We start from the raw sequence: 27,945 nt of genomic DNA, 5'->3' as shown, positions 1-27,945 counted from the left end.
GGCTGTGGGAACTTTTGAGCTGATGGTTCAAAGAGTGTCTTCGGATAGAAAGTGGTCAGATGGATGACGGTGGATCTCAAATAAGGAAACGTTTTTGGATTTCTACCAATATAATTATGTTTTGCATGATATCGATTTAAAAAATCTAACTGATAAAAGTAAACAACTCACAGAGTGGGGGAGTGTGGGCTGCAAAACAACATTTAGATTTTAGTTAGATAATTAATTCAGCATTTAGCTGTATTTTGTATCTGTATTTGTCCTTCATAATACGCAGCACGTGCAGCATAAGGAGCATTTGCCCTCGTCATCAGAGCTTGCCATAAACTGGTTCTGGTCACAGAGAATGGACAGAGGCTCCCACCTTTCCTTCAAAGTAGGGGACAGAAATGCAGTGAAAGTATAAGTAATGACTCCTAATATATTCAATGCCCATAAAAAATGGACGAGGCCAATAGGAGATAGGCAGAGATCATGGCCTTTTGTTCAGGACTTTAAAGCATGTTGTAAACCAACTCTGGGACAAACATACACATACCTCCATCTCTGTGCTACACTCCCTGTCTCACTCAATACGATAGTGAGTCATTAAGTGTTGGAGACTATGAGTCATTCCCCTGGGCCTAGAAAGTGTCTGGTACAGAGTACTCAATGATTGTTGAATAGAATTGAGTGATCACAAGACAATTTCAGAAATGCAAATGGATATCAGAGATCATCTAGGCCAAGAACCCCATTTCACTGAGGAGGTGAGAGAATTTGCCTAAGAACCAATAAGGCTGGTAGCCACCAACAACCGGGGCTCTTGCTTCCTTACCAGACCTTTTTCCACTAGAAAAACAGAGCTAGATGTGGCCTTGGCATCTATGAAATGGCTTTCAGGTGTGTGTGTGCGTGTGTGCATGTGTGTGTACTGGGCCATGAGTAGTTTCTTTCTGCTTGTAGCATAAAGAAAAAAATCAAAAGTCATCCTTCTAACACTCTCATTTATAGATGAGAAGTTGAGGTCCAGACTTACAAGGAAGTTCAAGGTTACACAGTTGGTTGTGTGGCAGGCAGAGCCAGGGCCTCCTTATTCCCCAGGAGGTAAGCCTGGGGTTTTCTTGGGTGACCCAGCACCAGGCTCTCCTGGGCACTGTTAACCTACTTTAGTGCCTATAGGGCAGTGAGAATATGTAATCTAACCACAACAAAACACTCCCCAAAGGCAAAGACCTTGAGCCTATGGCAGTGCTTAGCACACACTAGGTGCTCAGAAAGTATTCATTGAATGAATCAACTACTAAAGGTATTTTGATGTGGACCATGTAGAAAAGGCTGTGAAGTCACAGCATTAAAAAAACAACATACAATTTAACAGAACTTTGATATCGAAATGAATCTTGTCTCCTAAAGAATTCACCTTTTGAGGCTATATATATTCATTTCAATATCCTGCTACTGTTCAAAACTTTTGAAAGCTCTCTTTTTAGCATTTCCTCCTGAGTTCTTTAATTAAGTCATATAAAACCAGTGTCCAAAAAAAAAAAAGTGGGGGAGAGGGCACCTGGTTGGTTTGGTTGGTAGAGCATGTGATTCTTGGTCTTAGGGATGTGAGTTAAAGCCCCATGTTGGGTGTGGAGAATACTTAAATAAGATAAAATAAAACCCGCGTCATTACTTTATAGTCACATCTTTTTTTAAAACCTAAGCATAGCTTTCTCAGTCAACCCCCTATCATATTCATATTTTATTAAAAAAATTTTTTTTATCTTTATTTGTGAGAGAGAGAGACAGAGTGTGAGTGGGGGAGGGACACAGAAAGAGGGAGACACAGAATCTGAAGTAGGCTCCAGGCTCTGAGCTGTCAGCACAGAGCCCGATGCAGGGCTCGAACTCATGAACCATGAGATCATGACCTGAGCTGAAGTCGGATGCCCAACAGACTGTGCCACCCAGGCACCCCCATCATATTTTATTTTTAAAAGATGTTTATTAAATGTCTTTTGTATGACTTCCAGATTTAGAATCCAATCACACTATATTTATGAGCAGTGACTACTCATTGAATGCCAGGGACTGTGTTTATAAGCACTTCAGAGAAAATGATTTATTTAATCCCCACAACAACTTTAAAAGGTAGGTATGGAAATTGAAGTTGAGAGAGGTTAAACAGATTGCCTCATGACACAAAATTGGGAAGAGATGGTTTTGAATACAAGTCTGACTCCAGAGCCCAATGGCCTGAACATTCTGATATTTATCAAGTCAGAATATACTCTTCAAGATGATTTTTTCTTTTAAAGTAAGCTCTCAGCCCAATGTGGGTCTTAAACTCAGGACCCTAAGATAAAAGTTGTGTGTCCTACCGACTGAGTCAGCCAGGTGCCCCTCTTCAACATGACTTTTTTTAATGTTTATTTTTGAGAGAGAGACAGCCTATGAGCAGGGGAGAGGCAAAGAGAAAGGGAGACACAGAATCTGAAGTAGGCTTCAGGCTCTGAGCTGTCAGCACAGTGCCTGATGTGGGGCTCGAACTCAGGAACTGCGTGATCATGACCTAAGCCAAAGTTGGACGCTTAACCAACTGAGCCACCTAGGTGCCCCTCAACATGATTTTTCAGGGTCTGTGTTATTCCATCATATTCCTGACCAAAACTTACCAAAGAAGCTTTCTATTGCAGAATGTTTCAATTATTTCCATTAAACATATTTTAAGGAATTCTATGATGAATGTCCCTGAAGACAAATTTTCACATAAGTTGCTTGATCTTTTCAGAAAAAATTCTAGATTCTAGCATTTTCGGGTCATATATTAATGGCTTTTAACCACCTTCTACAGTATATGAAGTCCTTTAATACTAAATATTATCATTATTTAAATCATTGCCAGTCTGGGAGGTATAAAAAGGTACCTTCTTTTGATTTGTATTTTCGTGTTTATTAGTGAGGATAAACATTTCTTTTTTTATTTGTGTTCTTCTTTTGTGAATTGTCTTTTGTTCATTTTATTCTAATATCTAGTTTGTATTTCTTTTTCCTTCTGCTTGCAAGAATGTTTTTCAAATTAAAGATAAAAAGACTTTGTCTATATTTCATATTGCCAATATTTTACCCTTGCTTGTGGTTTGCCTTTTCATTTTTAAAAAATTAAATGTAAGTTTTAAAATTTTATATGGACAAATCTATGCATCTTTTATGATTTGTAAAAAGATTTAAAAATTATTTTTAAGTAATCTCTACAGCCAATGTAGGGCTCGAACTTACAACTCTGAGATCAAGAGCTGCATGCTTTACTGACTGAGCCAGCCAGGTGCCCCCTTTTATGATTTTTGCTTTAGGTATTATGCTCTGAAAAACACTTATGACTCATGATTATATAAACACTTTGTGTATTGGCCAGTTATTTTAAGGTATTTTAAAAAATAACTTATCTATTTGGAACTTTACCTTGATGATTGGCATGTAGTAGGAACTCAAGTTTAATTTTTCCAAGCAGTAACCAAATATCCTAGCACTATTTGCTAGAATATTTTCCCCCTCTGATTTTTTTTATTCAGTTATAATTGACATATAACATTATATTAATTTCAGGTGTACAACATAATGCTTTGATATTTGTATATATTGTGAAATGATCACCACAATATGTCTAGTTAACATCTGTCACCTAGTTACAAATTATTTTTCTTGTGATGAAAACTTTTTTCTTTTATTTAAAAATTTTAAAAGTAATTTACATCCAAATTAGTTAGCATATAGTGTGTGATGAAAACTTTTAAGATCTACTCTTTCAGCAACTTTCAAATGTGCAATACAGCATTCTCAATTATAGTCATCATGCTGTACATTTTATCCTATAACTTACTTATTTTATAACTGGAAGTTTGTACCTTTTGACCTCCTTCACCCATTTCACCCTCTGATTTTAAATGCTACTTTTAGGGGTGCCTGGGTGGCTCAGTCAGTTGAGTGCCTGACTTTGGCTCAGGTCATGATCTTACGGTTTGTAGGTTTGAGTCTCGCATTGGGCTCTGTGCTGGAGAGCCTGGATCCTGCTCTGATTCTGTCTCCCTCGCTCTCTGCCCCTCCCCCACTCATGTCCTGTCTCTTTGTCTCTCTCAAAAATAGGGTTTGAGGTTCTTCTAAAAAAAGGAAATGCTACTTTTATCATACTCTAAATACTTGTATATATTTGGGTCTGTTGGAAGGTTTTAAATTGTATTTTATTGATTTATGCCAAGTCTTGATGTTTTAATTACTCTGGCTTTATAATAGGTTTTAATACCTAATTATGCAAATATCCCCTCTTATTTCTGCCCACCCCCCCAACCCCCACAACAAAAAATTTCACTGACTCACCTTTCCCAAAATCTCTTTTGGATTTTAATGGGAACTGTATTACATTTATAAATTAGTTTGAGAAAAAGTGACATCTTTATAATATTGCATATGTCTCTCATGTATTTATCTTTTTTTTTTAAATACTATATGTTTTGGGGTGCCTGGGTGGCTCAGTCGGTTAAGTGTCTGACTCTTGGTTTCAGCTCAGGTCATGATCTCATGGTTCATAAGACTGAGGCCTGCATAGGGGTCTGCTCTGACAGTGCCCAGCCTACTTGGGATTCTCTCTCTCTCTCTCTCTCTCTCTCTCTCTCAAAATAAATAAATTTAAAAAAAAAGAATTAAAATAAAAAAACATTACATGTTTTATTTTTTGTTTTCAGGATCATTTTGGAGATATTTTCTTTTCTTTTTCCATCTTTACTCAAGGAGAATTGACCATTTAAAACTGTATATATTTAAGGTGTATACCTTGATGATTTGATATACATATCCATTGTGAAATTATCACCAAATGAAGGTAGTTAACATATGCATCACTTCACATAGTCAACATTTTCTTTTCTTTTCTTTTTGTGATAAGAACATTTAGGATCTACTCTCTTAGCAAATTTCAGGTATACAATATAGTATTTTTAACTATAGTCACAATGTTGTACATGCATTTATCTCCTTTTATGTACCTTGGTAAAATTTTGCTCTTTCCTTCAAGTAGATCTTAAATACATTTTGTTAGGTTTATTCCTGGGTGATACATATACATGTACCTACACACACACACACACACATATGCATTTTTATATAATTACATAGAATTGTTATAATTGCTACTTGAATGGGATCTTCCCATTTTATTTTCAAATGGATTATTGATAGTGGATAATGAATATTCACTTAGTCATTCAACAAATACTTATTATCTACTGCATGCTAGTCATTGTGTTAGATACTAGGACTATACTATGTACTAAGCAGACATTGTATATAGTATTAATAGATTCTAAAATATTGATCATCCTTGCATTTCTGGGCCAAACCCTTCTTGGTAATGGAATATTATTAATATATTGTACTGATAGGTTAGATTTAGTCATATTCCATTTAGGATGTAAGTTTATAAATTCCATATAAATAACTTAAGTCAAACTAATCCGGTCTAGCCTGTGGGGTGTGTGTGTATGTCTGTGCATGTGTGTATGTGTGTATGTATGTGTATATTTGTTTATGTTAACTTTATAAAATAAATTGGAAACCTCACCATTATTTCTATAGTGTATATAGAATTGGAATTGTTTCATTCTTATTCCTGGACAATCACATTAAATCATTACATTCAAGCTAGAAGACTAAAATTGGGAAAAGGTCCCAGGTTTCCTGAGTCTCAGACCTTCGAAAGAATTTATGGAAATGAGACAAAATGAAGATTTAAACAAGAAGCCAGAAGACAAGAAATGTATTTCATGGTTTGGTCCTGCCCTTTCTCTGGGGAACAGCGGCCTTGTGTGTTCACTTCTTGAAAGGACTGGGTTTTTTTTTTTCCCAGTGAGGACACCAAGTATGCCCCCATTCTAGAGCTTTTCAATATTCTTGGCTGGCATAAGACTGGACTGATGACTCGAGGTGACCAACTGGCTTTGTATGAGGAGAGTAGAAAACTCCAGAGATGGCAAGCAGGGTGGCAAAAAGCAGCACAGTGCTGTTCCTGTCTCACAGAACCTGCAGACGTCGGACACAAATAAAAGTTCAGTATCTCCCACTTCTTGTCTTTATCCTCTGCATCTTTCTGAATTTGTACAACTGTAGCTAAATCTATCAGGCCAGGTCCTATGCCTGCCGAAGAGTCCAATGTCAGAGCCAACTTGTGAGCCCAAAGCCCTGGTTGTTGTGATATAATATAATTCCTCTTATAATACTTTTATTCATATCCCTGAATGTGCCTCCCAGTTTTAAAATGTAAGCCCCACTCCCCTTAACTTCCCTGACAGAGAATTTTTATGCACATGGGGTTCCGAAATCTTTTCTTGAGAACTCTTGTATTAGCTTTCTATTGCCATGTAACAAATTGGCATAATTTAGAAGCTTAAAACAATACCCATTCACTATCTCTCAGTTCTGTAGTCACAAGTGTGATGGTACTTCCCTTCAGATTTCAAAACAAAATACAAATCGAGATTATCTTCAGGGCTTTGCTTCTTACTGGAGGCTCTGGGGAAGAATCCTCAAACCAGCTCACTCTGGTAGTTGGTCAAATTCAATTCCCTGTGGTTGTAGGGCTGAGGTCCCATTTCATTTCTGCCTGTCAGCCTGAAGCCCTGGAGCCCCTCTCAACTCCTTGAGGTTTCCTATATTCTTTCTCACATTGCTTCTACATCTTCCAAGCAGCAATGGTTCATGGAGTCCATCCCATGCTTCAAATCTGTCTGACTTCTACTGGCTCATCTCTCCTGCTTTCTGATGGAGAAGTTTCTCTTCTTTTAAAGGTTCATGTGATTAGACTGGGCTTACCCAGATCATTCAGAATAATCCCCTTATTTTAAAGTCTGTAACCTTAATTACGTCTCCAAAGGTCCCTTTTGTCATGTTACATAATATACTCATACTTTTCAGGGATGAGGGCATGGACATCTTTGTGGGACTGTTATGCTTATCAAAGCTCTCATTTCTTTATTTTCCATCCGGGATATTTTAGGATAATCTTTTCCCTTGCAGAGGAAGACAGTTCCATCCTTTTGGAAAAAATAAACTGCCAGTCATCATCATGCCCAAAACTCACACAGGCATCATGCTTTCAGTTTATGACCATGAAGTTATTTGATTCTGGAATCAAACTCAGTAAAATTCATTTGGTGGATTTAAAGATTTGAGACAGCCAAATATTGACACACCATTAGGTGGCATTTGATTAGAAAACTTGCTTCTGCCTGAACTTTCCCAAGGAAGCAATCTGACAAGATGGAAAGAAAGCTTTGATGCAAATGGAGCAGAGTGGGGGATGGCATCCTTAGTGATTGAATGAAAATCATTAAAGACAAAACCTATTTAAGACTTGAAAGTAATTTGTACACTCAAGCTAACTTTAGAGCTTAATTATTATTTAGCAAATGTAAACGGGTTATTTAAAATCTTTTACACATGATAATTTTTATAAATCCTGGGGTCAAAAAATTACCTCTAATAGTTTTTATTGGCTGCAACATTTGTCTTATGTTAATAATGAGCAAATTTCCATGGAGTGCTTATTATATGCAAGGGAGGCATATAATGAGCACGACTATGTCCTACTTACTCTGGCCCATATTTTTCACCAAGCTGTGTTTCTCTGAAACAGTAGTATAAAATAAAAATATAATTCCAGCCATATATGTAATTTTTAACAGCTTTTTGACATATAATTTACATGCCATTAAGTTTACTTGTTTAAAGCATATGATTCGATGGTTTTTAGTATATTTATAGAGTTGGGCAACCATCACCATAATCTAATTTTAGAACATTTTCAAAAGAAAGCTTGTATCCATTAGCGGCCACTTCCAATTCTCCCCTACCCTTAGGCTTAGGCAACCACTAATCTACATTCTGTTTCTACAGACTTTACTATTCTGGACTTTTCATATAAATGGGATCATATATGGGCACCTGGGTGGTTCAGTGGATTAAGCATCTGACTTTGGCTCAGGTCATGATCTCATGGTTTGTGAGTTGGTGCCCTGCGTTGGGCTCTGTGCTGTCAGCTCAAAGCTTGGAGCCTGCTTCGGATTCTGTGTCTCCCTCTCTCTCTCTGCCCCTCCCCTACTTGCGCTCTGTGTGTGTGTGTTTCTCTCTCTCAAAAAATAAAAAAACATAAAAAAAAATTAAATGGGATCATATAACATGTGGTGTTCTGTGATGGCTGTTTCACCTCAGCATAACATTTTTGAAGTTCATTCATGTTGTACCATGTATCAGTACTTGATTTCTTTTATGTCTGAATGTAACATTCCATTATATGGATATAGCATAATTGTTTATCCATTCATCAGTTGATGGACATTTGAATTGCTTCTGATTTTTGGCTATTATGTGTAATACTGCTATGGTGATTCATGTACAAGTTTCTTTGTGTGGACATGTGTTTTCATTTCTCTTGGGTAGATACGTAGAAGGAGAATTGCTGGGTCTGATAACCCATGTTTAGTTTTTCTTTTTTTTTTAGGTTTATTTATAAATATTTATTTATAAAAATGTATAAAATTTATAAAAATTTATTTATAATTCCATGTTTAGTTTTTTTAAGGTTTATTTATTTATTTTTATTATTGTTATTTTTAAGGTTATTTATTCTGAAATAGAGAAAGTGTGCAAGTGGGGGAGGGGCATAGAGAGGGAGAGAGAGGGAGAATCTCAAGTAGGCTCTGCACTGACAGTGCAGAGCCTGATGTGGGGCTGGAACTCATGAACCATGAGTTCATGACCTGAGCCAAAGCTGGATGTTCAACTGACTGAGCCACCCAGGCGCCCCTTAAGTTTATTTATTTTTGAGAGAGAAAGAGTGAACAAAAGTGGGGGAGGGGGAGGGAGAGGGAGAGAGGGGGAGAGAGAGAGAGAGAGAGAGAGAGAGAGAGAGAGAATCCCAAGCAGACTCTGTGCTGCCAGCACAGAGCCTGATATGGAGCTTGAATCAAGGAATTGCGAGATCATGGCCTGAGCTGAAATCAAGAGTTGGACATTTAACTGACTGAGCCACCCATGTGCCCCTCATGTTTAGTTTTTTGAGGAAAGGCCCAGCTTTTGTTATAAAAGCTGTACTATTTTATATTACTAATATATGTAATGTTAAAAATAGTTTTATTGAGGCATAACTGACATATAATGAAATGTACATATATAAAGTATATGATTTGGTAAGTTTTGACATATGTATATACCTGTGAAGCCGTCACCACAATCAAGACAATGAGCATATCCATCACTCCAAAATTTCCTTGTGCCTCTTTAAAATCCATTGTTCCCACCTCTCCCCTCTCTAACACCCCATTGTTCCCAAGCAACCACTGAACTGCTGTCACTAAAGTTTAGTTTGATTTTTAGAATTCTACATAAATGAAATCACACAGCATGTACTCCTTTTCATCTGGCTTTTTTTATTGAGCATAATCATTTTAAGATGCATCCTTGTTATTGAATATATCAGTAATTTATTTATTTTTATTGATGAGTGGTATTCTGTTGTACATGTATACTTCAATTTATTTATTCATTCACCTGTTGATGGACATTTGGGTTGTTTCCAGTTTAGGACTATTATAAGTAAAGATGCTGTAAACATTCATGCAAAAGTCTCTGTATGAATGTATGCTTTCATTTTTCTTGGTTAAATACCTGAATGGAGTATTTGGATTATGTTATAGGTATATATTTAATATTTTAAGAAACTTCCAAACTTCTTTCTAAAGTGGTCTTACCATTTTATAACCTGCTAGCAGTGTAAGAGAGTTCCATTTCCTCCAGATCCTCACCAACACTTGATATGGTCAGTTTTAATTTAATTTGATTTAATTTAACTTAACTTAATTGCATTGATTTCAATCAGTGTGAAGAGATACTTTGTGGTTTTAATTTGTATTTTCTTATTGAATAAATTTGACATGTAATGTTGTTTAAGTTTAAGGTGTACAACATGTTACTTCATACATTTATATATGATTGTTGGTGTGGTGATAATTATCACATTACATAGTTATGGTAATTATGCCTATATTTGTTATACTGTGTATTAGCTCTCTATGGCTTATTTACTACTCATTACAAATTTGTGCCCTTAAACACCATCACTCTTATCTTTCCCCTACTTCATACCCTGGTAATCACCATTTTACTCTCTTTTGTACAGGTTTACCTTTTTTAGATTTCATATACTAGTGATACCATACAGTATTTGTCTTTCTCTGTCTGATTTATCTCACTTAGCATAACATGCTCAAGTTCCATCTATGCTGTCACAAATGGACAGATATTCTCCCTTCTTATGGCTGAGCAATATTTCATTGTGTATATGTACCACATCTTTTTAATTGCTCATCTGTTGATGAGCATTGGGTTGTTTCCATATCTTGGATATTGTGAATAATGTACCTTGCATTTTCTTAATGACCAATAATACTGGGCATCTTTCTCATGTATTTGTTTGGTTAAATATGTGTTCAAATCTATTTATAAAACTGTATTTTAAAAATAAATAGAGTATTCAGAGTTCATTATATATTCTTTAAAAAAATTTTTTTTTAACCATTTATTTATTTTTGAGAGAGAGACAGAGTATGAGTGGGGGGAGGGGCAGAGAGACAGAGGGAGACACAGAATCCGAAGCAGGCTCCAGGCTCTAAGCTGTCAGCACAGAGCCTGATGCAGGGCTCAAACTCATGAACTGCGAGATCATGACTTGAGCTGAAGTCAGATGCTTAACCGACTGAGCCACCCAGGCGCCCCCATTGTATATTCTTGATACAAGTTCTTTTTTATCAGATTTATGTTTTGCAAATATATTTTCCCATTCTGGGGATTATCTTTACATTCTCTTAACAGTGCCTTTTCAAGGGGGCACCTGGGTGGCTAAGTTGGTTAAATGCCCGACTCTTGGTTTCAGCTCAGGTCATGTTCTCACAGTTTATGGGTTCAAGCCCCGCATCAGGCTCTGCACTGACAGTGTGGAGCCTGCTTGGGATTCTCTCTCTCTCTCCCTCTCTCTCTGCTCCTCCCCCACTCTCTCCCTCTCTCAAAATAAACTTTAAAAATAAACTAAATTAAAATACATTAAAAAAACAGCATCTTTTGAAGAGCAGAGCATTTAATTTTGATGAAGTCCAAATTATCAATTTTCCTTTTTTGGATGGTGCTTTTGGTGTCATATCTAAAATTTTTTTGTCTAATTTACTACAAAGATTTGCCCTCTTTATTTTGTAGAAATTTTATAGTTTTAGGGCTCATATTTAGGTGTATGATCCATTTTGAGACAATTTTTTAATATGAGATATGCAGGATATAGATAGTAAGATAAAGATTGAAGTTTTTGTTGGTTTTGTTTTGTTTTTACATAAGACTATCCACTTGTTACAGCACCATTTGTTGAAAAACTATCCTTTCTCCACCAAATTAGTTTTGGATTTTTAATGAAAGTCACCTGCTGGAGAATTAAAATTTCAGAAATAAATCCATATGGTTATGATCAATTGTTTTTGACAAGAGTACCAAGACAATTCAGTGAGGAGAAAGTAGTCTTTTCAACAAATAGTGCTAAAACAACTAGACTGTTATGCCAAAGAATGAAGTTGGACCCTTACTTCACTACCATACCAAAAAACTAATTCAAATAACTTGTGTACCTAAACATAAGAGGTAGAACTATAAAACACTTAGAAGAAAATTAAGAAGTAAATATCTGTGACCTTGGGTTAGGCAATGTTTTCCTGGATATAATACCAAAAGCACAAGTCACAAAAAGAAAAAAATAGATAAACTAGACTACATCAAAATTAGAAAACTTTTGTACTATAAGTGATACCACCAAGGAAGTAAAAAGACAACCTAAAGAATGGAAGAAGATATTTACACATCATATATCTGTGAAGGAATTCCACTCAGAATATATAAAAACACAACTTAACAGTAACAAGACAACTCAATTAAAAAATGAACTAAAGGGGTGCTTGGGTTAGGCATCTGACTTTGGCTCAGGTCATGATCTCACGGCTTGTGGGTTCGAGTCCTGAATTGGGCTCTGTCCTCACAGCTTGGAGCCTGAAGCCTGCTTCAGATTCTGTGTTTCCCTCTCTCCATGCTCCCCCCCCTCCCCAATTCATGCTCTGTCTGTCTCTCTCTCAAAAATAAATAAACATTAAAAAAATAAAAAATAAAGAAAAAATGAACTAAAGGCATGCCTGGCTGGCTCAGTCAGAAGAGGATGTGGCTTTGGATCTTGGGGTTATGGGTTTGAGCCCCCCGTTGTGTGTAGAAGTTATGTAAATAAATACGCTTAAAAAAATAAACTAAAACATGAATAGACATTTTTCCAAAGAAGATATCTGGATAGCCAACAGACACATGAAAAGATGCTCAATATCACTCAGCATCAGGGTAATACCTCACACCTGTCAAAATGGCTAAAATTAACAACATAGGAAACAATAGATGTTGGTGAGGATGTGGAGAAAGGGGAATTTTATACTGTTGGTGGGGAATGTAAACTGGTGCAGCCACTCTGGAAAACAGTATAAAGTTTCTTCAAAAAGTTACAAATAGAACTACCCTATGACCCAGCAATTTCACTAGTAGATATTTACCCTAAGGATACAAAAATTCTGATTCTAAGGGGCATATGACCCTGATGTTTATAGCAGCATCATCAACAATAGCCAAATTATGGAAAGAGCCCAAATGTCGGTCAAGTGATGAATGGATAAAGAAGATGTAGTATGTGTATACAATGGAATATTACTCAGCCATCAAACAGAATGAGATCTTGCCATTTGCAGTGATATGGATGGAGCTAGAGTGTATTATGCTAAGCAAAGTAAGTCATTTAGAGAAAGACAAATACCATATGATTTCACTCATATGTGGAATTTAAGAAACAAAACTGATTAACATAGGGTAAGGGGAAAAAAAAGAGAGAGGGGGGAAGCAAACCGTAAGAGACTCTGAACTATAGCAAACAAATTGAGGGTTGCTGGAGGGGAGATGGGAAAGGGATGGGCTAAATGGGTGATGGGAATTAAGGAGGTCACTTGTGATGAGCACTGGGTGTTATATGTAAGTGATGAATCACTAAATTCTCCTTTTTTATACATTTATTTTTTTCCTTTTTAAAAAAAGTTTATTTATTTTGAGAGAGAGAAAGAGAGAGTAGGAGAGGAGCAGAGAGAGACAGAGAAAGACAATCCCAAGCAGACTCTGCTCTGTAAGTGCAGAGCCTGGTGTGGGGCTTGAGCTCACAAACTGTGACATCATGCCCTGAATTGAAATCAAGAGCTCGACACTTAATCGACTGAGCCACCCAGGCACCCCAATTATACTCCTGGAATCAATATTACATTCTATGTTAACTAACTAGAATTTATTTTTTTTTTAAAAGTTTATTTACTTATTTTGAGGCGGGGGAGGGGCAGAGAGAGAGAGGGAGAGAGAGAATCCCAAGCAGGCTCCTCCTTGTTAGCAAAGAGGCTGATGCAGGGCTCAGCCTCATGAACCATGAGATCATGACCTGAGCTAAAATCAAGAGTTGGCCACTTAATCAACTGTGCCACTCAGGTGCCCCATTAACTAACTAGAATTTAAATAAAAAATAGGAAAATTTATGAAATTTATGAAAATAAATTCATCCAAAGAATATATAAAAATGACTAAAAGTACATAAAAAGAAACTCAACATCATTAGTCATTAGGGAAATACAAATCAAAACCATAATGAGATACCTTTTCACACCTACTAGAATGACCATAACAACACCAGCAACAACAACAAAGCTCAAAATAACAATAACCAGAAATTTTACAAAAATGTTGTTGAGGATGTGGAGAGATTAGAAATATTGTACATTTGCTGGTGGGAATGTAAATTGTTCAGCTACTCTGGAAAACAGTGGTGGTTTCCAAAAAAGTTAAAAAATATAATTACCAGATGACCCCACAATTCCACTCCTAAGTATATACCTGAAAGAACTGAAAACAGGGGACAGAAACTTGTATCATAATAATCACAGTAGCATTTTCACAATTGCCAAAAAGTGGAACAATCAAGTGTCCATCAACAGATGAATGGATAAACAAAATGTGGTATATAAACACAGTGGAATAGTATTCGGCCATAGAAAGGAAGGACATTCCAATACAGGCTATCTATACCACGGATAAATTTTTTTTTTTTAATTTTTTTTTAACGTTTATTTATTTTTGAGACAGAGAGAGACAGAGCATGAACAGGGGAGGGTCAGAGAGAGGGAGACACAGAATCCGAAACAGGCTCCAGGCTCTGAGCTGTCAGCACAGAGCCTGATGCGGGGCTTGAACTCACGGACCGCGAGATCGTGACCTGAGCTGAAGTCGGCCGCTCAACCGACTGAGCCACCCAGGCGCCCCTACCACGGATAAATTTTGAAAACATTATGCTAAGTGAAAAAAGCCAGAAACAACAAGATGAATAGTATATGATTCTACTTACACAAGATATTTAGAATGGGTATAGAAAGTAGATTAGAGGTTACCATGGTCTGGGAGTGAGGGGGATGGAATTTTAGTGTTTATTTGGTACAGAGTTTCTACTTGGAGTGATGGAAAGTTTTGGAACTAGATAGTGGTGGTTGTGCAATGGTTGCACAACATTGTGAATGTAACTAGTGTCACTAAATTGCATACTTAAAATGGCATCTTTTATGTTACATGTATTTTACCACCCCCTCCCCCCCAAAAAAACAAACTATAATGAGATCTTCACATTCACTAGAGTGGATATAATCAAACAGACAAGGAATTACAAGTATTAGCAAGGATGTGGAGAAATTGGACACTTCATACGCTTCTGGTGGGAATGTAAAACTGTTTTGGAAAATAGTTTCTCAGTTCCTTAAAAAGTAAAACACAGAGTTTAATATGATTCAACAATTCCACTCCTGTATATCTATCCAAGAGAAATGAAAACATGTCCACATAAAAATTTTTACATAAATATCCATAGTGACATTATTCATAGTAGCCAAAAAGTGGGAAAAACCCTGGTGTGTATCAACTCATGAATGAATAAACAGAATGTGCTATATCCTTATGATGTAATATTATTTGGCAACTGGAAGGAATGGAGGGCTGAAGCATGCCACAATATAGATGAACCTTGAAAAAGTTATGCTAAGTGAAAGAAGCCAGTCATAGGAGGCCAAGTCATGTATAATTCTGTTTATACCACATGTCTAGAATAAGCAAATCTGGAGAGAAAGAAAGTAGATTAGGTTTGCTTGGGGCTGAGGAAGGGTAATAGGGGAATGGAGAGTGGCTGCTAATAAGTACGAGGTTTCTTTTTGGGTGGACAAAAATGATCTGTAGATTGTAGTGATTGTGGCACAACCCTGTGAACTTATTAAAAAACATTGAATTTACATTTGGAATGGGTAAATGGTATGGTTTGGAAATTATGTCTTATAAAGCTATTAAAGTTGTCATTTATATTTCTGAACTCTATTCTGTTCTACTTTGTCTCTCTTTATGCAAATGCCACACTGTTTTGATTACTGTGGCTTTATAATATATCTGGAATCAGGTAATGTAAATCCTCTAACTTTGCTCTTCTTTTTTCAAAGTTGTTTTGGCTGTTGTAGGCTGTGTGCTTCCATATGAATTTTAGAATCAGCTTGTCAATTTTCACAAAAAAGCCTGCAAGGAATTTTTATTTTGATTGCATAGCATCTATAGATCAATTTGGGGACAAATGATGTCTTTTTAATTAAAAAAAAATTTTTTAAATGTTTTATTTATTTTTCAACGTTTTTTTTTTCAACATTTTTTAAAATTTTTTAAAATTTTTTTTTTATTTTTGGGACAGAGAGAGACAGAGCATGAATGGGGGAGGGGCACAGAGAGAGGGAGACACAGAATCGGAAACAGGCTCCAGGCTCTGAGCCATCAGCCCAGAGCCCGACGTGGGGCTCGAACTCACGGACCGTGAGATCGTGACCTGGCTGAAGTCGGAGGCTTAACCGACTGCGCCACCCAGGTGACCCTGTTTTTAATTTTTTTAATGTTTATTTATTTTTGAGAGAGAGAGAGAGAGAGAGAGAGAGAGAGAGAACATGAGTGGGGGAGGGGCAGAGAGAGGGAGACACAGAATCTGAAGCAGGCTGCAGGCTCTGTCAGCACAGAGCCCGATGCAGGGCTCGAACTCACGAACTGTGAGATCATGACCTGAGCTGAAGTCGGATGCTTAACCGACTGAGCCACCCAGGCGCCCTTTTTATTTGTTTTTAATGTTTATTTATTTATTTTGAGAGAAAGATCACACACAAATGGGGGAGGGGCAGAAAGAGAGAGGTTGAGAGAGAATCCCAAGCAGGCTCCATGCCGATGTGAGGCTTGATCCCAGGAGCTGTGAGATCATGACCTGAGCTGAAATCAAGAGTTGGATGCTTAACCAAAATCATATTTTATCAGATTTATTCCTAAGTATTTCATACTTTTGATGCTATTATAAATAACATTTTATTAATTTTAATTTCTGATTTTCACTGTTAGAATTGTGAAATACAATTAATTTTTGTATGTTGATCCTGTATCTCTCAACCTTACTAAACTCACTAGTTCTCATTTCTGTTTTCTAGATTCAATTGGATTTCTACACAATTGTGTTATCTGAAAATAGAGTTTTATTTTTTCAATGGCTGCTTGTTTCCTTTTCCTTGCCTCATAACAGTTGCCAGAACCTCCAGTACAATGTTGAATAGAAATGGGGAGAGCCGATATCCTTGTCTTGTTCCCCATCTGGGGAAATTACTCAGATTTTTGCCATTAAGTATGATGCTAGCTGTAGGATTTTAGTAGATTCCCTTTTCTTTTCTTTTTTTAAGTTTATTTCTTTATTCAGAGAGACAGGGAGAGAGAGAGAGAGAGAGAGAAACTGCTCTAGAGTGAGGAGGGGAGGGGCAGAGAGAAAGGGAGACAGGGAGTCCCAAGCAGGCGCAGAGCCTGAAGCAGGGCTCGATTTCACAAACCAAACTGTGAGATCATGACCTGAGCCAAAAGCAAGAGTTGGATGCTCAACTGCCTGAGTCACCCAGGTGGCACAGTAGATTCCCTTTTCTGTTGAGAAAGTTCCTTTCTATTCTAAATTTGCTGAGAGTGTTTATCAGGAATGGATACTGGATTTTGTCAAATGCTTTTTCTATATCTATTTAGATGATCATATTTTTTTCTGTTTGTTAATATGGTGAATTACATTGATTGATTTTGAATGTTAAACCAAACTTTGTATTCCTGTGATAAACCTTACTTGGTTATAAGGTATTAATCTTTTAATATTTTGTTGGATTCAACTTGCTGAAAACATTAAAAAAATTTTTTAATGTTTATTTATTTTTGAGAGAGAGAGAAAGAGAGCATGAGTGGGGGCGGAGCAGAGAGAAAGGGAGACACAGAATCTGAAGCAGGCTCCAGGCTCTGAGCTGTCAGCAGAGAGCCTGACATGGGCTTGAACCCACTAACTGTGAGATCATGACCTGAGCCAAGGTAGGACGCTTAACCAACTGAACCACCCAGGCACCCCTGAAAACACTCTTTTTTGGAATTTTTTCATCAATGTTCATGAGATATATATATATATATATATATATATATATATATATATATATTTTTTTTTTTTTTTTGTAATGTCTTTATCTGCTTTTGGCACTGGCCTCATTGAATGAGTTGGGAAGAATTCTGTGTCTTCAATTTTTTAGGAAGAGTATATGCAGAATTGTATTCTTTCTTCTTTACATGTTTGATAAAATTCATGAGTGAAGCCATACAGACCTAGAGTTTTCTTTGTGGGAAGCCTTTTTAGACTACAAATTCCATTTCTTTACCATATAGATGGCAATTCATGTTATCTTTTTATTTGTTTCAAAGTAATTTTTAGTGAGATATCATTCATATATCATAAAATTCACCTTTTAAAGTGTAATGTTCAGTGATTTTTAATACATTCAGTCTGTGCAACCATTCCTGTTATCTAATTCCAGAGTATTCCCATCACCCCAAGAAGAAATTCCTGATAACCAGGAGCTGTCACTCCCGGTTCCTCCTATTCTCCCAGTCCCTGGCAACCACTAATCTACCTTCTGTCTTTGTGATTCAAATTATTCCAATTTAATTTCAATAATATACAAAATTTTTGCTCCTATAGGGCTTTGTCCTACTTTCTCTATTGCTGTATCATATGTTGTTACTCTCACAAATTATATCCTTACACATTGTATGCCCATCAACATATATTTATCATTATTGCTTTATCCAATTATCTTTTAAATCAGATAAGAGTTACAATAAAAATACATTATTTAAAAAATATCTATCCATGTAGTCACCCTTAATCAGCATTCTTTATTTCTTTGTGTGGATTTGAGCTACTGGCTAGTGTCCCTTCATTTCAGTCTGAAGGACATAGCATATCTTTCAGGGCAGGTCAGCCAGCAATGAACACCTAAACTTTTGTTTAGCTGGGAATATCTCAATTTCACCTTCAGTTTGAAGGATATTTTTGCTGGATTCTTGGCTAATAGTTTTTTTTTCTGTTGGCACTTTGCATATGTTATCCTGCAGCTTTTTAAATTTTTACTATATTTTTTTAGAGCAGTTTTAGGTTCACATAAAATTGAATACAAAGTACAGGGAATTACCATATACTCCCTGCCTCCCCTCCATGCACACCCTCCCCCACTCTGAATATTCCACACCAGAGTGGTACATTTGTTGCAATTGATGAACCTACAGTGATATATCATATCACCAAAAGTCCATATTTTACGTTAGGGCTCACTGTTGGTATCATACAGAATAGTTTCACAGCCCTGAAAATTCTCAGTGCTGTGCTTATTCATCCCACCTCCCTTCAACTTCTGGCAGCCACTGACTTTTTTATTGTTACCATAGTTCTGCCTTTTCCAAAATGTTATATAATTGGAATTATATAGTAGGTAGCCTTTTCAGATTGGCTTCTTTCATTTAGAAATACACATCTAAGTTTCTTGCATATTTTTTCATGGCTTGATAGTTTCTTTCTTTTTAGAACTGAATATTATCCCATTGTCTGGATGTACCACAGTTTGTTTATGCATTCACCTATTGAAGGACATCTTTGGTTGCTTCCGACTTTTGGCAAGTATGACTAAAGCTGCTATGAACATCTGTGTGTAAGTTTCAGTGTGGATGTAAGTTTTCAACTCTTTTGGATAGATACCAAGGAGTGTGATTGCTGGATCATATGATGGGAGTATGTTTAGTTTTGTAAGAAACAGCCAAACTATCTTCAATAGTGGCTGTACTATTTTGCATTCTATCAATGAATGAGAGTTCCTGTTACTCCACATCCTCAATAGCATTTTGTGTTGTCAGTATCTGGGTTTTGGCCTTTATAACAGGCATGAAGTGTACTAATTTGAAATTCCCTTATGACATGTGATGTTGAACATCTTTTAATATAATTAATTTTCATTTGTATAACTTCTTTGGTGAGATCAGGTCTTTGGCCCATTTTTTAATCAAGTTGTTTATTTTCTTTCTGTTGAGTTTTAAGAGTTCTTTGTATATTTTTGGATAACAGTCCTTTACCAAACATGTTTTTTGCAAATATTTTCTCCCAGTCTGTGGCTTGTTTTCTCATTTTCTTGACTGATTATCTTTTGGCTTTCCAGATTTCTGATGAGAAATCAGTTGTTAATCTTATTGAGGATTCCTGGTATGTGAGAGTCACCTCTTCTTTACTGATTTCAGGATTCTTTGTCTTTGTCTATTTTTTTTTTTTACAGTTTATTTATTTATTTTAAGAGAGAGTGAGAAAGAGAGTGCACCAGCAAGGGAGCAGCAGAGAGAGAGGTAGAGGAGAATTCCAAGTTGGCTCATGCTGTCAGCATAGAGCCCAACATGGGGCTTGATCTGACAAACTGTGAGATCATGACCTGAGCTGAAATTAAGAGTTGGACACTTAACTGAATGAGCCACCCAGGCGCCCCTTTGTTTTTGTCTGATCAAACACAGTTTGATTTAACGTGTTTTATTGTGAATCTCTTTGAGTTTATCCTACTTGGAGTCTGTTGATTTACTGGATATGTAGATTAACGTTTGCCATCAAATTTGCAGAGATTTCAGCTATTATTTTTTCATATATTCTTTCTCTCTCTTTTCCCCTTCTGGGATTCTTACTATGCATATGTTGGTATGCTTGATGGTGTACCATGAGTTTTCATTTGTCTTCTTATTCTTTCTGTTCCTCAGATTGGAAAAATCTCAGTTGATCTACCTTCAAGGTCTCTGATTCTTCTGCATAGTCAAATCTGTTGTTGAAGCCCTGTAGTGAATTTTCACTTGAGTTATTATAATTTTCAATGTCAGAGTATCTATTTGATTCCTTTGTTTAAATTTTGGGGCGCCTGGGTGGCTTAGTCGGTTAAGTGGCCGACTTTGGCTCAGGTCATGATCTGGTGGTTTGTGAGTTCGAGCCCCGCATCAGGCTCTGTGCTGACAGCTCAGAGCCTGGAGCCTGCTTCGGATTCTGTGTCTCCCTCTCTCTGACCCTCCCCCATTCATGCTCTGTCTCTCTCTGTCTCAAAAATAAATAAGCGTTAAAAAATGTTTTTTTAATTTAATTTTTATATTTTTTGTTTATTTATTTTGTGTGTGTGAGAGAGAGAAGATGCATGCATATGCAAGCAGGGGAGGGACAGAGAGAGCAGGAGAGAGAATCGTAAGCAGTCCCTGTGCTCTAAGTGTGGAGCCTGACACGGGGCTTGAACCCATGAACTGTGAGACCATGGCCTGAGCCAAAACCAAGAGTCAGATGCTCAACTGACTGAGCCACCCAGGTGTCCCAATTCCTTTCTTTCTTTTTTTTTTTTAAGATTTTATTTTTAAGTAATCTCTACACTCAACATGGGGCTTGAACTCACAACCCCAAGATCAAGGGTCACAGGCTCTACTAACTGAGCCAGCCAGTGCCCCTATTTGATTTCTTTTTATATTTTCTGTCTCCTTATTGATATTCTCTATTTGGTGAGACATTATGCTTTCCTTTAGGTGTGCTTTCTTTTAGCTGTTTGAACATAGTTAAAATGGCTGATTTAAAGTCTTTGTCCAGTAAGTCCAATGTCTGGGCTTCCTCAGAGCAGTTTTATATTGATTGCTTTTTTCCCCTATGTATAGGCAATACTTTCTTCTTTTTTGCATTCATTTGAGTGTGGGGGATGTCACTAGGGCATAGTAAAATGCCACAAAGTGCATCATTATCAAGATGGAGCCATGTAAAAATTTAAAAAAAAATTGAGTATAGTTGATGGATGCAGCCATTTTTCTTAAAAAAAAAAAAAAAAACTCCCCAAGTTGCTTCAAGGTTTTTATTACTGTCCAGAATTCTGAAAAAGTTGATTCTCACAAGTTTTGAGAGTTTTTAGTTGCTCTTACAGACAGAAGGACTTTTGACATGCTTTATTATTTTCACTAATGCCTTTCTTCTAAATCTTTAAAATCTGAGTTATTTTATACTTGCAACACTACTCTTCTAATTAGCTACATTTCAAGTGTTCAATAACTACATAGGGCTAGTAGCTACCATACTGGACAGTGTCGGTCTATAAGAATATTTTTATTAAAATTATTTAAAAAATATAAATAAGAAACAAGGTCTTTAATCTAACTGCTTTCTCATACCTGGGACAGAATTGATTTCATGGCAAGGTAAGTACTCAATGAACCATAGGTAGCAAATGATAATAACTACCACTTTACTTAATGCAGGTAACATTTGAAGACTTACATATATTAATGTTTTTATTCTTTACAACAACCTAATGGGGGTAGGTATTATTGCACTTTAAAGATGCAGAAAGCAAAAAATAAAATAAATAAAATCAAATAAAATAAAGATGCAGAAAGCAAACACCAATAAATTAAGCAACTTACCCAATGTCTCACAGCTAAAAAGTGGCAGAGCCAGGATTCAAACCTTGTAAGTCTGGCTTAAGCCCATTCTGTTAACCACCACTCAATGCTACTTAGCAGGCCTTAAAGAAGGAATTCAGAGAAAAATTATTTTGACCAAAGGAGAACAGGGTGGGGAAGAAACAGCACTATACAGAATATTAGAAACATAAGAACGTCCAAACTTGCAAGAAAAGAACCTCACATTCTATTGAGTGCTATATACCTGCACCTAGCACATTACTTGACACTTAAAAAACAGTGAATGTTTGTGGAATGAATGAATGACTCCTGCATCTTTATACATTGTGCTAGGTCTTTACAAATGTCTCATAAATAATCATTTTATTACTTTTATTTATTTATTTATTTTGAAGGGGGACAGGGCCAGAAGGATAGGGAGAGAAAGAATCCCAAGCAAGCTCCATGCTCAGTGTGTAGCCTGAAGTGGGACTTGATGTCACGACTGTGAGATCATGACCTGAGCTGAAATCAAGAGTCAGATTTAAAAAAAAATTTTATTAAATTTGTTTTTAATGTTTATTCATTCTTGAGAGATAGAGAGAGACAGAGCACAAGCAGGGGAGGGGCAGAGAAAGAGAGGGAGACACAGAATTTGAAATGGGAATGATCAAGAAGTCACATGGGAAATGATCAAGAAGTCACAAAGGATAAAAGCTTACACTATATCACACGATCGTGCTTCATTTATGTGCATGTAGATTATTTGGTTGGGTTGGGGAGAGAAGGTGGTTCGCTGTGGCACCCTGGGTTCCCTTTTCTCTTGACCACTTTGGTAACAGACCTCTAAGAATGAAGAGAAATAGGGAAGAAATAAGGGTACCAGTGTGGAGAATGTGATCAGAAGTATAGCCAGATAATATGAACAATTATGGCTGTCCTGGCAGCTAATATCCTTGGTGACTTTGCCATCCCAAAGTCTCCAACTCACTGCGGGGATCTGGAGAAGTGAGAGAGGCCTTCACTGAGTGAACATTTATTCAGCATCCACTATGTGGCAGTGGATGAAGTCATATACATCAGTATATGTATATATACTTAGAAGTCAACCTTAGAAGTCATATACATCAGTAAACAATTACATGATATGTTATAATTGTATAAGCTACAGTAAGGAAATATGCAATGTACTTTAAGAGAAAAAAAAGAATGGAGCAGCAACTAACCTGGGAGGTGTAGAGAAAACTTTTTAAAGGACCTGACTTTTGGACTGGATCTACAACTGAGTTGTTATAGAAGGAAAATAGTAATCCAGATAGAGTCATGAGCATAGGTGTATGTTTGGGCTGGCATGAAGGGTTATAAGGAGGGATGGCAGTAGGAAGGTTGTTGAAGTGGTTAAGTGGTGGATGGTCAAGGAGTTTAAACAGTAGGAGGAATGAACTGGGCCTGGGTGTTCAAGAGAAGGTGAGTGCTGTTTTGATAATCAATGTGTCTACAGAACATCCCAAGGGGCTGACCTGTAGGTTTCAAGCCTAAAGCTTGGAGGGGGATCAAGGTTAGAAATAGAGATTTGAGGGGCACCTGGATGGCTCAGTCAGTTAAGCCTCTGACTTGGGCTCAGGTCATGATCTCACAGTTCGTGAGTTCAAGCCCCGTGTCAGGCTCTGTGCTGACAGCTCAGATCCTGGAGCCTGCTTCGGATTCTGTGTCTCCATCTTTCTCTGCCCCTCCCCTGCTCGTGTTCTGTCTCTCTCTCAAGAATAAACATTGAATAAAAAAAATTAAGCAAACGAACAAAAAGAAATAGAGATTTGAGAGTAATTAGGTGATAGATGAAATTGTGGGAGTCAAATTGGTCACCTTGGAGTTTAGAGAATGACAAAAGGCTTGTTGGGGTGGAGGCTTCTTGACACCGAACAGAGATGTCTTCCTAAAGCATAGTAAGAGGCTATAAAGAAGGCAAGATAATGAGGAAAAAGTGGTTGTGTAAAAGCCAAGGAATAAGAAGTTTCAAGAGAGTGTGGCCTCTGAGTCAGGTGCTGAGAAAAGAAGAGGTAGATTAAGAAATTAAATTAGCCATTGGATTGGACAATTAGAAATGTTCTGGTGATCAGAAGGGATGCTTCAGAGGAGGCAGAAGCAGAAAGCAATGGGTTCAGGGGTCAGGGTGGGAATATGTCTGGTTGATGTTTGCAAGGGTGTTTCATCAAATATCCAATTGTCAGGTGGGCTGGGGGAGAGGGTATTCCATATTCAGAAGAGGAGCTTGGTAGCCCCAAGAAACCCTGCAGTAGCCCAAGATGGGCTAATTTTGTCATGGAATTCAGGTAAAAATTACACTTTGTAGTAAGTAATATACAGATGGTCCCCAACTTATCATGGTTTGACTTATGATTTTCTGACTTTATGACAGTGTGAAAGTGATATACATTCAGTAGAAACTGTACCTCAGATTTTGAATTTTGATCTTTTCCTGGGCTAGTGGTATGTGGTACAATACTCTCTCGTGATGTTGGGCAGAGGCAGCAAGTTGCAGCTCCCAGTCAGCCTCCCGAGCACTAGGGTAAACAATTGAAATATTTACAACCATTCTGGACCCATACAACCATTCTTCACTTTCAGTATTCAATACGTTACAAGGGATATTCAATTCTATTATAAAATATGGTTTGTGTTAGATGATTTTGTCCAACTGTAGGCTAATGTAAATGTTCTGAGTACATTTAAGGTAAGTTAGGCTAAGGCATGAGGTTCAATAGGTTAAATGTATTAAATGCATTTTTGACCTAAAGTATTTTCAACTTACAGTGGGTTTGTTGGAAGATCTCTGTATGTATTGTATGTATTGTTTTATCTTCTTCATCAGATGCTGCTATTGATCAAGTTTAATAGGTTTTCCTATTTAGATAAAAATATAAAATTTATATTTTCCTCAACATTAGGAAAATTTTCAACCATACAGAAACGTTGAAAAGTATTATATAGCAAACATCCTAGATTCTACAATTAGCATTTTGCCGTATTTGCCTTGCCCCTTATCTATTCATCCCTCTTTCCATTCATCTTATTTTTTGATGCCCTTCACTGTAAGCTGAAGATATCGACACACTTCATCTCTATTGGTATGTATTACATTAATAGAGTTCATTATTTGCTTAGGGTTCTTTGTGTTGTTAAATAATCGTGGAACATAAATAGGACATTCTCTGAGTTTTGACAGATGCATATGCCTGTGTATCCCCTACTATGACATGGATCACACTGTGAGCTTAGAAGTTCCCCTCATCTCCTTTCCTAGTTTCCACTTCTCTCTTCCACAAAGCCAATCTCTGTTTTTGTTTTTGTTTTTTTTCACTATAGGTTGGCTTTGCCTATTCGGAAATTCATATATATGGAATCTTACAGTTTGTGCTCTTTCATATCTAGCTTCTTTCACTCAGTAAAATGTTTTTGAGATTGACTCCTGTTGTTTCATCAGTAGTTAATTTCTTTCTTTTGCTGAGTATTATTCCATTGTTTGAATATACCAATTTTTATCTGTTCTCCTGCTGTTGGACAACGATCCTGTTTCCAGTTTTTGGCAACAATGAATAAAAACTGCTATAAATTGTCTAATACAAGTCTTTTTGTGGACATATGCTTTCATTTCTCTTGGGTAAATACCAGGAGTGGGATGGCTGGCTCAAAGAATAGGTGTGTTTAATTTTATAAGAAACTTCCAGGCCCTTTTCCAAAATGGTTCTTCCATTTTACACTTCCACTAGCAATGTTGCTTCACATCCTCCCTGACATTTGGTGTGGTCATTTAAATTTTAGTCATTCTGGTACAGAGCTAACTCACTGAAATTTTAATGTTCATTTCACTCTGAATAATGATGCTGACTACTTTATCATGTGCTTATTGGCCATTCATATATATATATTTTTGTAAGGTTATCTGCCTTTCCATTGTTGAGTTTTTAATATATTCTAAATACAAGTTTTTATCAAGATACATGTACTGTGAATATTTTATCCTGGCTGGTGGTTTATACATAATCTTAATGGTGTCTTGATGAAAAAAAGTTCAAAATTTTTTGGGAGTTCAATTTATCAATATTTTTCTTTCATGGTTAGTGCTTTCAAAACCCTCTCTAAGAAACTTTGCATACCCCCAAGCTGTGAGAATATTCTTATATGTCTTCTTCTAAAAGTGTAATAGCTTTGGCTTTTATGTTATGTCTATGATCCATCTCTAACTTCTATGTATGGTGTGAGGTAAGGTTCATTTTTTCTCTTATAGATGTCAAATTGGTATAGCATTGTCTGTTGAAAAGACTTTCCTTTCCCACTGAGTTGCTTTGGTACTTCTGTAAAATATCAAACTACTTCATGTTTAAATTTATTTAATCTTTATGTTTTCCTTTTACCTTCTCTTAACATTCTTTCACTGGAGGTGGTGGTGGTGCATATGTTTTCCTTATTTTACAGTTGAGAAAACCAAGGCTCACAGCCGTTCAAGAACTTGTCCAATGAGACAAAAGCTGGGGACTAGACCATAGAACTACAACTGAATCATAAAAAAAATTGTTTACATTTTAAACCTATTTTATCCCATGAAAATATTATTAAATGGACACTTTTTCTGAAGGTGATGTAATGAGAGAAGTGAATCATGAATTTTTTAATATTTTAATACTGGTGGTATTTTTAGACTGCCAGCTAAACACATGCTTCCTTTGTAGGCTTATGTATGTCTAAAGCAATCTCTATATTATGTATCTTTGGTTTGAAAGAGTAAAAAATTATAATAATTGCTTTGCAAAATTTGGTAAGAATAATAACTTTTAGCCAAAGTTGCTTGTTGGTAAGAATAATAGCTTTTAGCCAAAGTTGCTTGAACTTTAAGAATGTATTTCCCTCACCCTGATCTAAAAAAAAAAAAAAAAAAAGTCTTACTCTTTGATTTTTTCAGAGAAATAAAGCAGTAACAGGTACATATAATGAAGACAGATGTAAAAATTATCAACTACTCTTGTAGCTACTCTTATTCTTTTTTTCTCTTTCTCCTACTCTGTTATATACTTGAGCACCCAGCCTATCTTTAAATGCTTGTACCATCTTCTTTTCCAATCTTATGAAAGCACTTTTCTGGCAACCTTGATCACTTGCTGAGACTAGGATGACCTCAATTTTCTAGTTCTCCAGATCACCAAGCTTCATCCCCTCTCCCCCACCAAATGATCAGTCTTCTGTTCCCACCTCACTTGCCCAACTGTGACTCACAAATAAATGGCCTATCTTTTTGGATCACTACTCCGGTAAGAACTGCCTTTCCCCACGTACAGGGAGGCAACTTTATTAAAAACACTGGTCCACAATATAATTATACTTAGAGATGTCACAAGTAAACTATCTATATCTGGTGAATAACTTCGGATAAGAGGGTCACACAGCTATTTGAAGCCAACCTGGGGCCAGGGCTCATGTCTTCTTGATAACCTCATTATTCTTCTCCCATACTGCATGTCCTCCCTCAAATATCTATTAAACCAAGATACTATAAAGTGAGACTAGGTTAACTATTCCCCACTCCAAGATGCAAAAACTTAGGTCACAGTGGGGAATATGTTAACAACCAGTCAGAGATTTCCTGAGACCAAGTCTGTTAGGCTAGCCATTATTTCTCCTTTGCCCTTTATCAAAACAGAGAACTAAAAAAAAAAGTGTCATCAACTCAAGGACAAAATACACATATCCCAATGACTATTTTTTATTATAAGAAGTTATGTGCTCTGTGTGCACGTTAAGTGCTACCAAATAGCATACTTTGTAACCTCCTTTAGTGCCTGTCAGAGGCCTACCTAGTGAGTGGTACCTGATCAATAGTCTTGGGATAAGAAAGTTTCTCATCAAAAAGAGTAGAAAAAGTTTATCAGTGTCCTTCCTAAGAGAAAGACATTCTGTAGTAGTTTTAATATGATAAAGATACCTTAG

At 36.6% G+C, this 27,945-nt stretch overlaps 1 long non-coding RNA gene across 2 annotated transcripts; it reads right to left on the bottom strand.

Annotated features, from left to right (window-relative positions):
- Nucleotides 1-5,703: 5,703 nt before the first annotated feature.
- On the bottom strand, nt 5,704-27,643 carry LOC125148404 (uncharacterized). 2 transcript variants are annotated; one of them, XR_007145533.1, is made up of 4 exons: nt 24,776-27,643; nt 24,417-24,527; nt 21,988-22,088; nt 5,704-6,039 (listed from the first exon to the last, which is right to left on the bottom strand). It is a non-coding gene; the product is annotated as an uncharacterized LOC125148404 (long non-coding RNA). The 2 variants fall into 2 exon arrangements; XR_007145532.1 differs by lacking the exon at nt 5,704-6,039 and having other exon boundaries at nt 21,432-22,088.
- Between the last annotated feature and the right edge of the window lie 302 nt (nt 27,644-27,945).

Source organism: Prionailurus viverrinus, chromosome D2 (assembly GCF_022837055.1).
Source record: "Prionailurus viverrinus isolate Anna chromosome D2, UM_Priviv_1.0, whole genome shotgun sequence".
Lineage (NCBI taxonomy): Eukaryota > Metazoa > Chordata > Mammalia > Carnivora > Felidae > Prionailurus > Prionailurus viverrinus.
The sequence above is the reverse complement of the archived record's forward strand: the minus strand, read 5'-3'. Positions and strand labels throughout refer to the sequence as shown.